At 38.9% G+C, this 14,648-nt stretch overlaps 1 long non-coding RNA gene across 1 annotated transcript; it reads left to right on the top strand.

Moving 5' to 3' along the window:
* The first annotated feature begins 225 nt into the window (after positions 1 to 225).
* Positions 226 to 2,653, top strand: LOC109209903. The gene is made up of 3 exons (XR_002065458.1): positions 226 to 723; positions 1,244 to 1,916; positions 2,097 to 2,653. It is a non-coding gene; the product is annotated as an uncharacterized LOC109209903 (long non-coding RNA).
* Positions 2,654 to 14,648: the final 11,995 nt, after the last annotated feature.

Genomic DNA, 14,648 nt, shown 5'->3' with positions numbered 1-14,648 from the left:
GAAACAGGCGATGAGAAAGAATTAAATAATGAATATCAATCAAGCGAAAAGGATTGACATGTTGGTGACACGGCTTGTGATGAGTGATGACTTTGAAATGATCTGTGAAAGCAAAATGAGGATTGACATGTTGGTAACACAGCTTGTGATGAGTGATGACTTTGAAATGGCAGCTAAATGGTGTTTTGCAAACTAATCTGTGAAAGCAAAATGAGGCTAATTAGATATCAAGAATGCCTGACAGCAGCACATGAGGATGCAGACAGATTTAGAGCATGTAATCAATCCACATGGGATGAGGGAAGGTAAGGCCTGCAAATGCAAGACATCTGCATTTTCCCTCCACATTAAACCATAATAATAATACTACTAGTACTTTACTAACTATTATCAATGTTAGATAAGAGTAATTCTTTAATATTTCTTGCCAACTCCTCCCTCACTATCAAACTCATTATCACTCACATGTACCCATTTTCCCCCCCTCTCTCTCTTTCTTTCTCTCTCTAACTAATACAGTACTTGTTTCAATCTCTTCCATTGTATTTGTGTGGGCTGTTCTTGTTTCTCCTTTTATTCTCCAAGAAAATTAACATTGAAACATTTACTAGTGGATCTATAGAGATGACCCTCTTACAGTTCTTGCACTAATGTTACTGATATTCACTTTCTTGATGTTATAATTGTTCTTTTGGGTATCTCAGCTCTTTCTTGTTTTTACTGGTAAGAGATTGAAGCACTGAAATTTTGGCATATTTGTGAAGTTACTGGAGAAAAAAAGTCCATTAACTTGATACAAGCTGTGTTACTCATCACAACTTGCAGAATAATTTGAATTCTTGTATATGAAATTAAATATGAGTATTTGCTTCTTCTGCCATGAAAATTTGAATGGCTCTGTTAGGATAATGTCACGTAGGAATTGTTGAAGTATATTTGTATAGAGTTGGTGTAATTGTTATCTCATTTAGATAGTGACTACTTTGGAGTCTTATTCTCCAAGACCCTCGTGTATATATTTACGTATCTGCATACAAGAATAGAGTGCTTAAGCAACGTTTTCTGATCTATCACAGTGCACATTTCCAGTATGTGCATGACACAGTACCAAATTATCAAATTACCAACTGTAGCTTTTATGTGTTCGTTATTCATTTAATTTAATAAGCTGAAGAATTTTTTTTATATTTTTTATGTCTTAACATATTTCATCTAATGTTTTTAATATACTTATGTTACACAGATGGCATCGGGAAAAAAAAAGAAGATAAGACACAATTCCCAGCTTCCTCAGTACACTTCAGCTCCCACTACCTCGTCTGTGCCATTTATGGGTCCTCCTCATCCTCAACCTCCTCCGCCTCCTCCGCCTCCGCATCCGCCTACTCAGTCGACTTCACTGCCACCTGGCTTTTTCACTTTGCCCCCTTGTGATCCAGTTCGATATAAGCCTATCTCTAATTCCCAGAGCATGCACAATATACCATCTTCTTCGCCAGCTTATCGTACTAGTCAGCATGGTGGCTCCTCATCTATGCCTCCGTCATCATTCACTCCATACCCAAGCTACCATGTTAGTCAGAATGATTATCATTTGTTGATAATCTTTCCTGATTCATAGACTGATTATCATTCCTGATGGGACTACTGGATAAGCAATTACTTTATTATTCGTTTGAATTGTTGAATATATTTTTAACATATGTTCCTAGGAAATATGTAATTAATAATGTAATCTAACGGAAGTTGAATTGATGAATACTTTTTGCTTGCTAGATTGCCCAGACAAATTGAACAAATCTCTTTTCGTAGTTGGAGGAAATGAATTCTACTTTGCCTTATTGCAAGGTAAAACGTTGGAAGAGTCGCGAATGATAGTGCCAGAAGTTGTTGAAGCCATCATTCATGGCTTTAGAGTGAGTTTTTGATTTTATATGGTATTTATATTTATTTTTTTATACGCCCAGGCCCAGCCAACTAGTGATCTATTTACTTAATTATATACTCAGCATTTCTCCCGTATTTTGTCGATGTGGTATTTGCCTAGGGTGTCACTTTATATACTTATTACCTAATTATCTGTTTACCTTTTTCAGAGGGTCATTAGTTTGGGGGCTACTCGAATTATAGTTCCTGGCAATTTTCTAGGTGGTTGTTTTCCAATTATCCTAACCAGATTCATGACGGACAATTCAAGTGCTTACGATGAGCACTATTGCTTGAAAGATTTCAATAATTTAATAATCTTCTTGAATGAGCATTTGCGGCAAGCCATTCTAGACCTAAAGAAAGAGTACCCAAGCATTACACTCATTTATGGTGACTGCTACAATGCCTATCTCTGGCTTTTACAAAATGCCGTCAGTCTTGGTATGTGATGCGGATTCATGTTTTGACAGTCTCGGTTGGTACGTATCATGATTTGGGGCTTGGGCATATGTTCGGAATCGAATCCGGAGGTCCCTAGCTCGAGTTATTGCATTTAGTTGAAATTTGAAAGTTTAAAAGCTTAATGACTTTGAATGTTTGACCAATATTTGACTTTATTGGTATCGGGTCCGTATTTTGATTTCGCAACTCGGTATAGGTCCATTTCTATATTTATGACTTGTCTGTCAAATTTGGTGAGAAAAGGAGTTGGTTTGACGTGATTCGGACGTCCGATTGTTAAAATGGAAGTTTCAAAGTTTTTTTGGAAATTTCATTTGATTTGGTGTTCAATTCGTAGTTCGAGGTGTTCTTTTTGCGATTTGATCGCGCGAGCAAGTTTGTATGATATTTTTGGACTTGTGTGAATGTTTGGTTTGAATCCCCGAGGGCTCGGGTTAGTTTCGGATAGGTTACAGAGTGAATTTGGACTTAGAAAAATTGCTGGTGTGCCTCAGTTTTGGTGCAAGCCTCAGACCTTGCAATTGCGAGGTCAGGCTTTGCATTTGCGACCTCTGTCAGGCTAGCATTTGCAAAGAGGGGTAGGTCAGCACTGAGTATGCATTTGCGATCATCTGGTCGCAATTGCGAGGAGGCCACTGTTCGCAATTGCGAACAAGTCATCGCAATTGCGATGATAGCAGGAATTGTGAGACTTCGCATTTGCGAAGAAAAGTTCGCGTTTACGAGGTTCGCTATTGCGAACCCCATCTCGCAGTTGCTACACCTGCAACTTGTCTAATAGCTGAAAAACGGGATTTTCTCCCATTCTTCACATTTTCAAAACAAGAAAACCCTAGAGGCGATTTTCCCAAGAACCCTTCTTCCCCAAATCATTGGTAAGTGATTCTAATCTATTTTCTTCAAATCTTTCATTACATTTCCTAAGATTTCAACCTAAAAATCTTGTATTTTCATGGTGGAAATTGGGGGGGGGGGGGAGGGTTTGGGTAGAATTAGGGATTTTTGTAAAATTGGGATTTAGACCTTATATTGAGGTCGGATTCCAAAACAAATTACATAAACCGGTCTCGGTGGTGAATGGGTAATCGGATTTTAGTCCTAATTTCGGGTTTGGACCAAGCGGTCCCGGGAGTTGACTTTTACTGACTTTTTCAATAATGACCTAAATTGAATCTTTTGCAATCGTGGGTAATTCCTAAGGCTTATTTTGAATCGTTTGGTTGGTAATTTGCTAGATATTGTTTGTTCGGAGGCTTGTTTGAAAGGCAAAGTTGTGGTTGAGCTTTGAGTGATATTCGGAGCAAGGTAAGAGTTGTGTCTAACCTTGACTTGAGGGAATTAGGGACCCTCGGATTATGTTCTATGTGATTTTCATGTGTTGCGGCGTATATGCGAGGTGACGAGTGCTTATACGCTGCCGAGTCACTTGTGTTCCCTGATTTTCCGCTTTCCTTTATTATCTCCTTTCCTGTCTTAACTGTTGTGTGTTATAAATGTCTTCCATGCTCAATTGCTACATGTGAATCAATGTTATCTCCTGTTATTTATGTTAGATCTTTTCATAGTTTCATGATTCCCTGCTATTTGCTTAAATTGACTTACTTGTACGTTCGGATTGTCAATTACTGGACTAGTCTCGCTGTGTAGTACTACTTATGTGGATACCCATGTTGTACAAGGTTCCCTTTCTGGTTCAGCATTGTATTCATTGATCGTAGAGATCTTTGTGAGTTGATTAATTTGACCGTACACATTGTGTATTTGGTACTGATATGGTGGGATTGGGTTGCACGCTGCAACAGTGAAGTAAGGGAGGATTGATGTGGTGGAATAAGGGTGAACTTATGCTAATATGGTGGGATCGGGTTGTATGCCGCAATAGATATAATAAGGGTGAATTTGTGATACTGATATTGATATATGGTGGGATCGGGTTGCACACACACACACACACACACACACACACACACACACACACACACACACACACACACATATATATATATATATATATATATATACACATATGAAATTTACTGTTGCTGATGTCATTACGGTGAAATAAGGGAGGATTCTGTGTTGTACGGTGGGATCGGTTTGCGCACAGTAACAACCTATGTGTTTCTATTTCCTCGAGTTGTGTTGGTTTTCGGTATTTTCATGTGGAACTCTAAGGATTGGTAATTGTGAATGACACTGGTTTATTTCTTGAGGTTGTAGCTTATTTCAGTTGAGTGTCTTATCTTATTCCGTATTTCCTTTTCTCCCTTTATTATATATTGCGTACGGTTGTAGTGTAGGTGACCTGCCTTAGCCTCGTCACTACTTCGTCGAGATTAGGCTCGACACTTACACAGTATATGGGGTTGGTTGTAATCACACTACACTCTGCACTTCTTGTGCAGATTTTGGAGTCAGTCCCAGCAGTGGCTATTAGTGTGCTTGGATTGATAAGCCTTGCTGAGACTTGAGGTACAGCTGCTCAGCGCCCCCAGTTCCTGGAGTCCCCCTCTCTTTTATTTAGCTGTGTATTTTCCTTCAGATAACTTTATATTTATTTCACACCCTTGTATGTATTATTCTAGTAGCTCGTGTACTTGTGACACCGGGTTCAGGGATTGTTTGCAGACGTTTGGTTAATTTTAGCTTCCTAATTTTACTTTGGATTTCTGCAGGTATTCTAGTTCTTTCTCTTTATTTAATCTAAACTGTTGAAAAATGAATAAGTTGTTCTAATGTTGGCTTGCTTAGCAAGTGAAATGTTAGGCGCCAGCACCGTCCCGAAGGTGGGAATTCCGGGTTGTGACAGGTTGGTATCAGAGCACTAGGTTACATAGGTGTCATGAGTCACGGGCATACTTAGTAGAGTCTGGAGGATCGGTACAGAGCCATCTGTACTTATCTTCTAGAGGCTATGGAGTTAGGAATAATTTCACTTCTATTCTTCTCTGTCGTGCGATTTTATTCTTTCATTGCTGATTGAACCCTTCTATTCTGTTCTCTCGCAGCGAGAACACGCACCACATCTTTAGCTTGACAGCAGTCGGAGGCCCCAGCAGCAGCTCCTACGAGGGGCAGAGGTCAAGGCCGAGGTCGCGCTAGAGGCTGAGGCAGGGGCAGAGCTCAGCCCAGAGCTCGAGCAGCAACACCAGCGGTGGAGCCTCAAGTGAAGTTTGATGAGGAGGTTCCAGCCCAGACTGTGCCTGTTGTCGCGCCCCCTTTTCTCCTTCGCGGAATCGGGTTTGTGACATTCGGTTGGGACAACTCTTTCCTTTTGGGAAAGGGGTTTGCGATTTTGAAGAGTCGCCACCTAACGATTTTAAGGTGCGTTAGGGCACCTATGGGGTTCAACTACAACTATGTTCGATAACCAGAGATAGGGTAAAGGCTTGATATTATCCCAAGGGGAAGGTGTTAGGCAACCCTCAGGATCCACTAGTGTGGTTCCCGGCCAGGTGGTTCTTTGTGAATTTGTGCAATTAACAAATAAGGCTCAAATAAGAGGGGATTTTAAATACACAAGTGTTGGAAACGATAAAATAAAGCAAAGTTTTGAAGAGTTGTAACTAAGCATGCTGACGAATACAAAGGGGGTCCTAGGTTTATTTGTAATATGGATCACATCAATGCAATACCCGGTAATCACTCCTCAAAAGAGAGGCTACACTTGGTATTAGAGCACCGGTCATCATATCCATATCTACCCTTCCCACCCCGTTAAGGTATTAAAGCGCGGATTGGTCTCGACCTCTATTGCATGCTATTACCCGTCCCATTCCTATCAGTCTCGGAGGATCTTAGGACTACTATTACTATAAGAGGGAGGATTTTAGGCTGACTCTTGGGTTTTTAAAGGTAAAAAGACTAAGGCGATATTCAGAACACATAGGACTTTATATTAGGGGAAACATCTAAACAACTAAGAGGCTCATATATACCTCCTCAAGCAAAGCACATAAATAGCATGACTTAAACACATTTAGGGTCAGAATTTAAAATACTAAGACAGGGGAGTTTTGGTTGTTGAAGTAGACCCATTTATTACATAACTCAGATAAGAAGTCCGAATCAGGCCTGCCTGCTGGTTGTAGCAGTTGCTAATTAACATAAGTGGATTCAATTTTATCATCATTACCTAAGGCTTGCCTAAGTGTGTATTGATGATACCCTATAAGCATGATATCTATCACTGATTCAAAATGGCAAACCAATAACATTTTTAAACGAGCAATTTGGATTTTATAGGCATGCTTTCTAAACAACATTAATGAAAGGAGTAAATTGTTTAAACTGATTCAGAACAGTACGAGTCAAACTGATTTTAACTAAACTGGTTTTAGATCCTATAGGCATGGTATCTAATTGAGTAGGCAGGATTTATTTGATCACAACAAAATTTCTATAGGCGTGATTTCTGTAAAATATTGATATTAACCTTATAGGCATGGCATCTAATTTCGAAACTGATTCTTAACCTTGCAGATGTGATGTCTGACTATAGCCATTAGACCCTATAGGCATGATTTCTAAGTGTGGAAGTAAACGTGCAGAACTTTATTAATCAGATCCTATAGGCAGGATATCTATGTATGGAAGTAAACATGCAGAACTTCATTAATCAGATTCTATAGGCAGGATATCTAAGTGTGGAAGTAAACATGCAGAACTTTATTAATCAGATCCTATTGGCAGGATATCTAGGCGTACAAGTAAATATGTAGAACTTCATTAATCAGATCCTATACACAGGATATCTACCCTTAAAACATGCACAATTATCCCAGCCCTTTTCACTAACCAACCCCAATATTCGTTACAACTTATTACAGACCGAAATACTAAATTACATTAGAAAAGTGTAAAATAAGAAGTTACAACCATAGGAAGCCTGATTATGACTTCCTCTCTGAGTTATGGAACAAACCACCTCAAATGCCACTTGTTTCAAAGCCTTTCTCAGACCTGGGTGTGTCAAAGTTCCCTAAGGGTCTCAAGGGACCCCGGGCAGTGCTTACACCCAGGTTTGCATAACCATATAGAGATGAGTGCAGTGTAGAAGGATTAACCCTTATGTGTCCAAGTTTAGAGGGAGCTCAAGGGTCCCAAGGCCAGGCTCACACAAGAGGGGAAGAACCTAGGTTCTAAGAGTATAGTGGAAGTGCAGAAACAAAGATTTATCTAAAACCAGGTTGCGAATAGTAAAGGGTAAGGGTGATTTGAAAACAATAGTAGTAAAACTTAAACTACACAAAATCAGTAGTTGCACAAAGGGGTCAGGGGTTTTGGGAATATATTGCATGGAGCATATGACCCTAGGAGGGGTCAAGTTTGAACATGCACAACAATAGATAATACTGGCATGCCCACAAACCAGCCAGAGAACACAAACACAAAGAGGGGATGTGGGGTTTGGGATTCATACAGATAGGAGAGCATTGATCTAAAAAGGGAAAGGGACACATTTCAACATGCTAGTAATGTAACTTGATTGCGGAAACATAAGCAGAAGTGGACAAACATGAGAGAAGTTGGAACAATTACAGAAACATGTTGTTGTTGATGCTTGAAAATTAATTAGGACATACCAGTAAAGAAGCAAAGAGCAGTAAGGAAAAGTAAGCAAGATTCCACATATAGCTTTGGCTTTCAGCTGGCTAGCCAAAGCAATAGCACAAATAGCAGTAAAGAAAGAGAGAGTTTTAAGTGTGAGGGTGTGTTTTTGAACTCAAGTCATTCCTCTCTTTGAAAGAAGAGAGGATAGGTATTTATAGTTTTGTAAACAAGTGATAAGTAAGGTAATAAGTAAAGTCTTAACACAAACATGAAAATAATCCCCATTAGAATCAATTAACACAAGTGATTCCCTTTAATAAAGGAATCACTGTTTAACGGGTAGCAGCAGGTCTAATTAAGGAAAGAAAATCAATTTGAGCACAGATTGATTATTGCCATATAAGGGGTAGTAAAAGCATGAAGTAAACAATCAAGTCTAAGTACGAAAGTAAGCTTATTTTGGAAAAGATTTAGTAAGGTAAAATATCATAGCAAAGGAAAGGAATCAATTAACTCTAAACAGATGAGTAGAAATTAGGGCTTGTAAGAAACTTTGCAATCAGTCTCAATGTCAAGATCAATCAAGGAGTATCAATCAGTATATAAATAGAGTGAACAGAAACATCAGACATGCGAGGCCAAACATATTGGCAAAAGAGATAGTACAAACATATAATGGTAGCAGAAATAAGCATAGGATTCAGTAGTGAAAAATATTCGAAGCTCAGTAGTCAAGTATGTCAAGTCACATAGAATCAACAATGAAGAAGAACGTAGTACCAGGTAAGAGAAATCAGAAACAAGTAAGGTCTCACAGTAACAAGTGAGGCAAAACTTTGAGGAGCTAGGGTTTCAACACTAGTCGAGTTGAAAAGATAGTAAAACTCAGAATCAGATAAGTCACATAAAGAAAAGAGAGTCTGAAACAAAGAACCTTTAATCGAGTCAAGTATACTTTCAAACAAACAGTCTCAGACCAAAAGACCTAGGGTTTTCCACAATAATCGAGTTTAAAAGATGGTAAAACTCAGAATCAAATAAGTCAAACAAGAACGAAGAACTTAATCGAGCAAGTACACATTTAAGCATGCAATTTCAGAACTCCTATGAGACAAGAGGGAACTAGGGTTTTGACATGCTGAAGAAGAACAATATGAGAAAATCGTTTTAAACATAGCAAAATCAGAAATAATATTAAGATCAGAGAAGAAATCTTTTGAAAACTTAAAGGAAACCCTAATCGTTGAAAAGTGAAGAGTCATTTTTGAAAGAAAAGTCAATGAACCTTCGAGAAACACTTAAAAAGTTCATAGGAGGCACAGATCTAAGATAGATCTGAAAGAAATCGGAAGGTCTTAGATATTTGGGTTTCAGAAAACCCAAAAGAAATGAGAAAGATTTCGAAAGATAACGATCTAACCAGAAAAGTCAGGGATCAGCCTTGAAAGGCCATGAATGGCCAGAGAAAGGTCGTGGATGGCCGGAGAAAGGCCATGACAACAGTCGAGCGCGACTGGACCAGATTCCTTCAAGGACTGGCCATGAAACCATAGAAACAAACACCCAGGAGCCATAGAAGGCTGGTACATTTCTCAAATGACCACGAGGGGCCATGGATTTGGTAGATATTGAGGTGGGATTAGAGGGCGGCGGCTAGGGTTCAGGTGGGGTTTCAGAGAGAATTGAGAGAAAGGGGAATTCAAGGGCGGCGTTTAGTGAAGAATGAGTGGGTAAGGGGTCGTTTAGGGTTAAAAAGGAAAGGGCTAATATTGGCTGTTGATCTAAATGATCAACGGCCAGGATTGAAAGGGTTAGGTGTCGAGGCCCCTTTTTTCTCGCGAAATCGGGTTTACGACATTGGGGAAGACAACTCTATTCCCGTTTGGGAATTGGGTTTTTGGAATTGAAGAGTCGCCACCTAATGATTGAGTGCATTAGGACACAAAGAAGGGTTTTGAATTGGAAAACTAGAGTTCGGGTAAGGGCTAGAAATTATCTCGAGGGGAAGGTGTTAGGCACCCCTCAAGATCCACTAGTGTGGTTCCCGGCCATGCTATGTTATGACTTTAATGTAAATAAGTATGCAAATAAATTTACACATAAGGGTTGCTAACAAGCATGTTGGAATTTATAAACAAAGAAGGAAAAGGGATAATGCAGTAAAAAAAATAAAGGGGAGTTTTGGGTGATTGAAAAGACAGAATTTATTGATATTAAACAAAGTAACATAATTATAAATCACATGGATCATCCACAAAACACCGGTAACCAATTGTACGCGTAGTGTTATCGTGTGATCATCATCTCCATGTCTACCCTTCCTACCCCGATAAGGTATTAAGCGCGAAATGGTGTCGTTACCTACAGCGTGCTATTACCCGTCCCACCTATCAGTCCTGGAGGCTTTAGGACCACTAATCCTAAAGGGAGGGAGCTTGGCTTTTCAGAGGTTCAAAAGGTTAAAATACTAAGGCGTCAGGCAAAACACATAAGACAGTTATGGGAGCACAAAAGCAATTAAGGCTCAGACAAACCTCCTTTAATCACATAAATCATGTAGTTTAGCACGTCTTACACATACTGATTAGGTCCAAATTATACTTAACGTTAGACAGGTTGGTTCATTACATATTTTTAGACAAGAAGTTCGCATTAAGCTCGCCTGGCTGCAACTTATCGAAGACTGATGCAATTAATTAATTACTTACTTGTTTCCCTAAGTGATGACATCTACTGGTTTCAGGAATAAGGAAGTGAACTGATTACTGAAAGTTGCCAGTTTTAACAGAGTGATACGAGTTCTGCATTTGGTTACTACTGACGGACTAATCTTAAAACGAGTGATTCAGATTGGGTTAATAGTTCCTATAGGCATGCTTTCTAGCGTTGTTAATTTTAAACACTTTTTACAGGCGTAGCAAGAGTGCAGAAAATTCTACGAGCATGGTATCTAGGATGCAATTGATTATTATTTTGACCTATAACTGTTTGCCTAATGATAGATGCAAAAATGCAGAATCTTAAAGACATGGTTCCTACATGCGGAATTCCTATGAGCAGGATATCTATATGATAATCAGAGTTATTATGAGCATGATTTCTATATATATGAAAGTGCAGAATTCCTATGAGCATGGTTTCTACATATGAAAGTGCAGAATTCCTGTGAGCATGATTTCTATAGATGAAAGTGCAGAAATAAGCATGATTTCTATACGTGAAAGTGCAGAAATTCGAAGAAAAACTCCTATAGGCAGGATATCTACCCTTATGCATACACAGATAGCCCTCCCCTTTTTACTAAAACCCCATAAGTTATTACACAATTTATTACAGACCAAAATGAATCAAACAGAAAATAAAATTACATCAGAGCTTTTAAGCTGCATCCAAGGAGCCTAATTCAGACCCAAGGTCTAACAATATGATATGAGCCAACTGCCGGGATCAAGTTCCAAGGCCTTTCCCTTATCTGGAATGTGTCAAAGTTCCAAGGAGTTTCAAGAACTCCAGGCAATGCTTACACCCAGATATCATTACAGAACTGAATTAAAGTGCAGTGTGGAAGGGCCAGCCCTCCAATGTCCAAGTTCAGAGGGAACTCAAGGTCCCAAGGCAAGGCTCATTGGAGGGGGGCAGAACTTAGAATCTAGGAACAAGTGTAAGTGCAATAGAGGGAATTAAGGGATGCTAAGGCAGGCTGGTGGTCATGCCCAGCAACATAGAATGCTGGCACACCCCTGACCAGCCCACTAGCCAAACATTGGAGAGTCAGGACCTATTGAAGGTCAAACCATGGCCTGGGCAGTAATTGGGATACTGTCAGGCCAAGGTTTCAACTCAACACATAAAGGGGATTAGGGGTAGGGATTCATATGAGAACAGAAGCAAAGAAAGGAAAAATACTTAGCATAAGTTACGAAGCATGAACAACAAACCACACAAAAGAATGAGACTACAGAATAAACACATAGGGATGAGGCAAAAGTTTAAATAAAGGCATACCAGTTTCAGAAAGAGACAAGCAAAAGAGAGCAGAAGTCTTGCAAAGAAGCCACAGCACAAACAGCAAGAGAGAATACTTTGTGTGTGAGTGTGAGTGCAGAAAAGACTCCCGTGTTCGTTTTTTTTGTGTTGTGTGTTAATAAAAGAGCAGGTATTTATAGTGTGAGAAACATGCAGAAATAAGGTAAGGATTGTAATTCAGACATAGTTGGAGGAATATGTGTCTTATTAAAATCAAATCAGTATCAAAGACTTCCTTTAATAAAGCAATTAAACCAAACGGTAGCATGCAAGTGTTAAATAAGGAAAGAAATCACGCAGGGCTGGACATGACAAATAAGGAAATATTTTCAGCACAGTACGAGTATACCACATGTATTAGGGGTTAAGTTCATTAGACCTTAATTAAGGAAAGGCCTGTGAGAATCCCATACTAATGTAATTAAGGTAATGAGATCAAATCAACTTAAGTAGAAAGGCAGGGTCGAAAGAAAAATATTTCAACAAGTCCAAGAAACAAAGGAAATCAAAACAATAAAGGAAAGAATCAATTCAAGAGTGCAATCAAAGTTACACAAAGAGATTTGAAATCAGTCCACAATCAAGGTTATTTTGAGAGGGAAATTTGACCTATAAAGAGTGCATAATTATTAAGCATGCGAGGCTGGATTTAAGACAAAGAAGAGTGTCATGCAATCAAAGAAAATCAGTAAGTAGAGGACCTTAGGAACATGGTAGTCATCTCAGAGAAGAGGGAATAGCACGCGAAAGGTCAAGTAAAGAGGTCAGAATCGTATGAAGAAACAAAGTTGACACAAAGATTTTGAAACTCAGTCGAACAGTAGAGGAAGCAACTTCAGGAACTCAAATAGGTCCAAAGAGACTAGGGTTTTGAAATCAACACGTGCAGAGATAAGAAACAAACAAATCACATAACACATAACCTAAAAACTCGAATGAACCCCAAATTCTAGGGTATTTTTACCATTAATCGAGTCTAGAGATAAAGACAAGTAAGTCAAGAAAAAAGAAAATATTAATGGAATAAGTGCAGAAATCATAAAGGAACCTGTACTTCCCAGTAGAAGAAACTCATGAGTAATCATAATAAAAGATCAATCATGCAAAAAATACAGTAAAAGAACTTGTAAGAACAAGGTAGGAGAAACACAGTAGAAGAAGCACATAAGGATCATAGAAGAAACATAGTAGAAAAACATATAAGAATCACAGTAGAGCATGTTAAAAGATCAAAGAAACCCTAAATCGGGGAAGATGAAAAGGTTAAAAAGCAAGTTTTGAAAGAAACTTTTGAGAAAACGTTTGAGACCCCAAGATAAACACAGATCTAGGACAGATCTAGAGAAGTCAGAAGAACCTCAAAAGGTTAGGGTTTCAGAAGAAACCAAGAAGTGAGAAAGGCTTAGAAAACTCGTGGATCTAAGTCGGAGAAGTTAGACTCAGGCTCGAACGTCCACGATATGCCGGAGTAGAGCCGGAGACGACCATGGAACCCTGAATCGAAGGAGATCTGGGTAGAGATCTTCAAGGTCAGGCCTTGAATCTTCAGAAAATCGGTGTATAAGAGCACCAGGGGGTGGGTGTGAGATCCCTATGGCTTTGGTGGCCATAGATTCCAGTGGATCTCTGGTCTGAGGCGGCAAGAGGCGGCTAGGGTTTGAGAACCCTTGAGAGAATTTGAGAGAGTGGAGGGTTCCAGAGGCGGCGGCTGAGGAGAAATGAGGTAGGGTAAGGGGTCGTTTGAATTTAAAAAGGAAAGGGATGAGGGGAGCCGTTGATCTAAAAGATCAACGGTTGGGATTAAATGGGTTAAATGGGGACCGGGTTTGGGCATGATAAGAAAGGGTATGGGTCGGGTTATTGGGTTGTGGGATTTGGGGTTGAGATTGGGGGTCCAATTAGGGCTAAAATTGAAATACAAAAAGGGCCGTCATTTAAATAGCCAGTTTTCCCCTTTTAATTTATAAAAATAGTAAAAAAAAATAACTTGAAAATAAATTAAAGGTACTAGACCAATTAATAACATATAAATATTAATGTAAAAATACTAAAAGTGATTTTATAATTATAGAATGCTGTTAATCGTAAAATAGGCTACAATTACAATTATATGCAATTAGCTTAAAAAATACCAAATAAATGTATAAAAATATACAAAAATTACCCCAATTATATCTTAGGGTAAATATGAGAATGAAATAAATTATTCACTAAAAAATGCTAGTTTGAGAATAATTATTGAATTTTTTAATATTAAAATAGATAATAAATTGGTTTTAAAATCTTAAAAAATAAAGGAAAAATACCAAAACTTTGTGGCATGCTTATATATGGCTGTACATGCTACTTTGAAAGTATTTTACATATATAAAAATATAGGAAAAAATTGGGTACCAACATCTGCCCCTCTTTACCTGGAAAGGATGAAAGAGTAGTCGGGTAAAGATATGATGACCAATTTTGACCGCGAGAAACGACTTGCAAAGGTTTTGACCGCGCTCTGGTTTCTGAGCTGCCTACATATCCCTGGTTTTACAGGAATCAGGTCATATGTAGTTCAGGATACATCGACGGAGTATACCGATGGAGGTTTTTGAAGAGACGGGCGCAATATTTAGGTTGGGAAGGGTGGTCAGGGACTGATGGGTTGCGAGAAACCGGGGCGAGATCGCTCCTGC

This window comes from Nicotiana attenuata, unplaced genomic scaffold, assembly GCF_001879085.1.
Source record: "Nicotiana attenuata strain UT unplaced genomic scaffold, NIATTr2, whole genome shotgun sequence".
Taxonomy (NCBI): domain Eukaryota; kingdom Viridiplantae; phylum Streptophyta; class Magnoliopsida; order Solanales; family Solanaceae; genus Nicotiana; species Nicotiana attenuata.
Note: the sequence above shows the minus strand (reverse complement) of the source record. Positions and strands in the feature narration are given on the sequence as shown.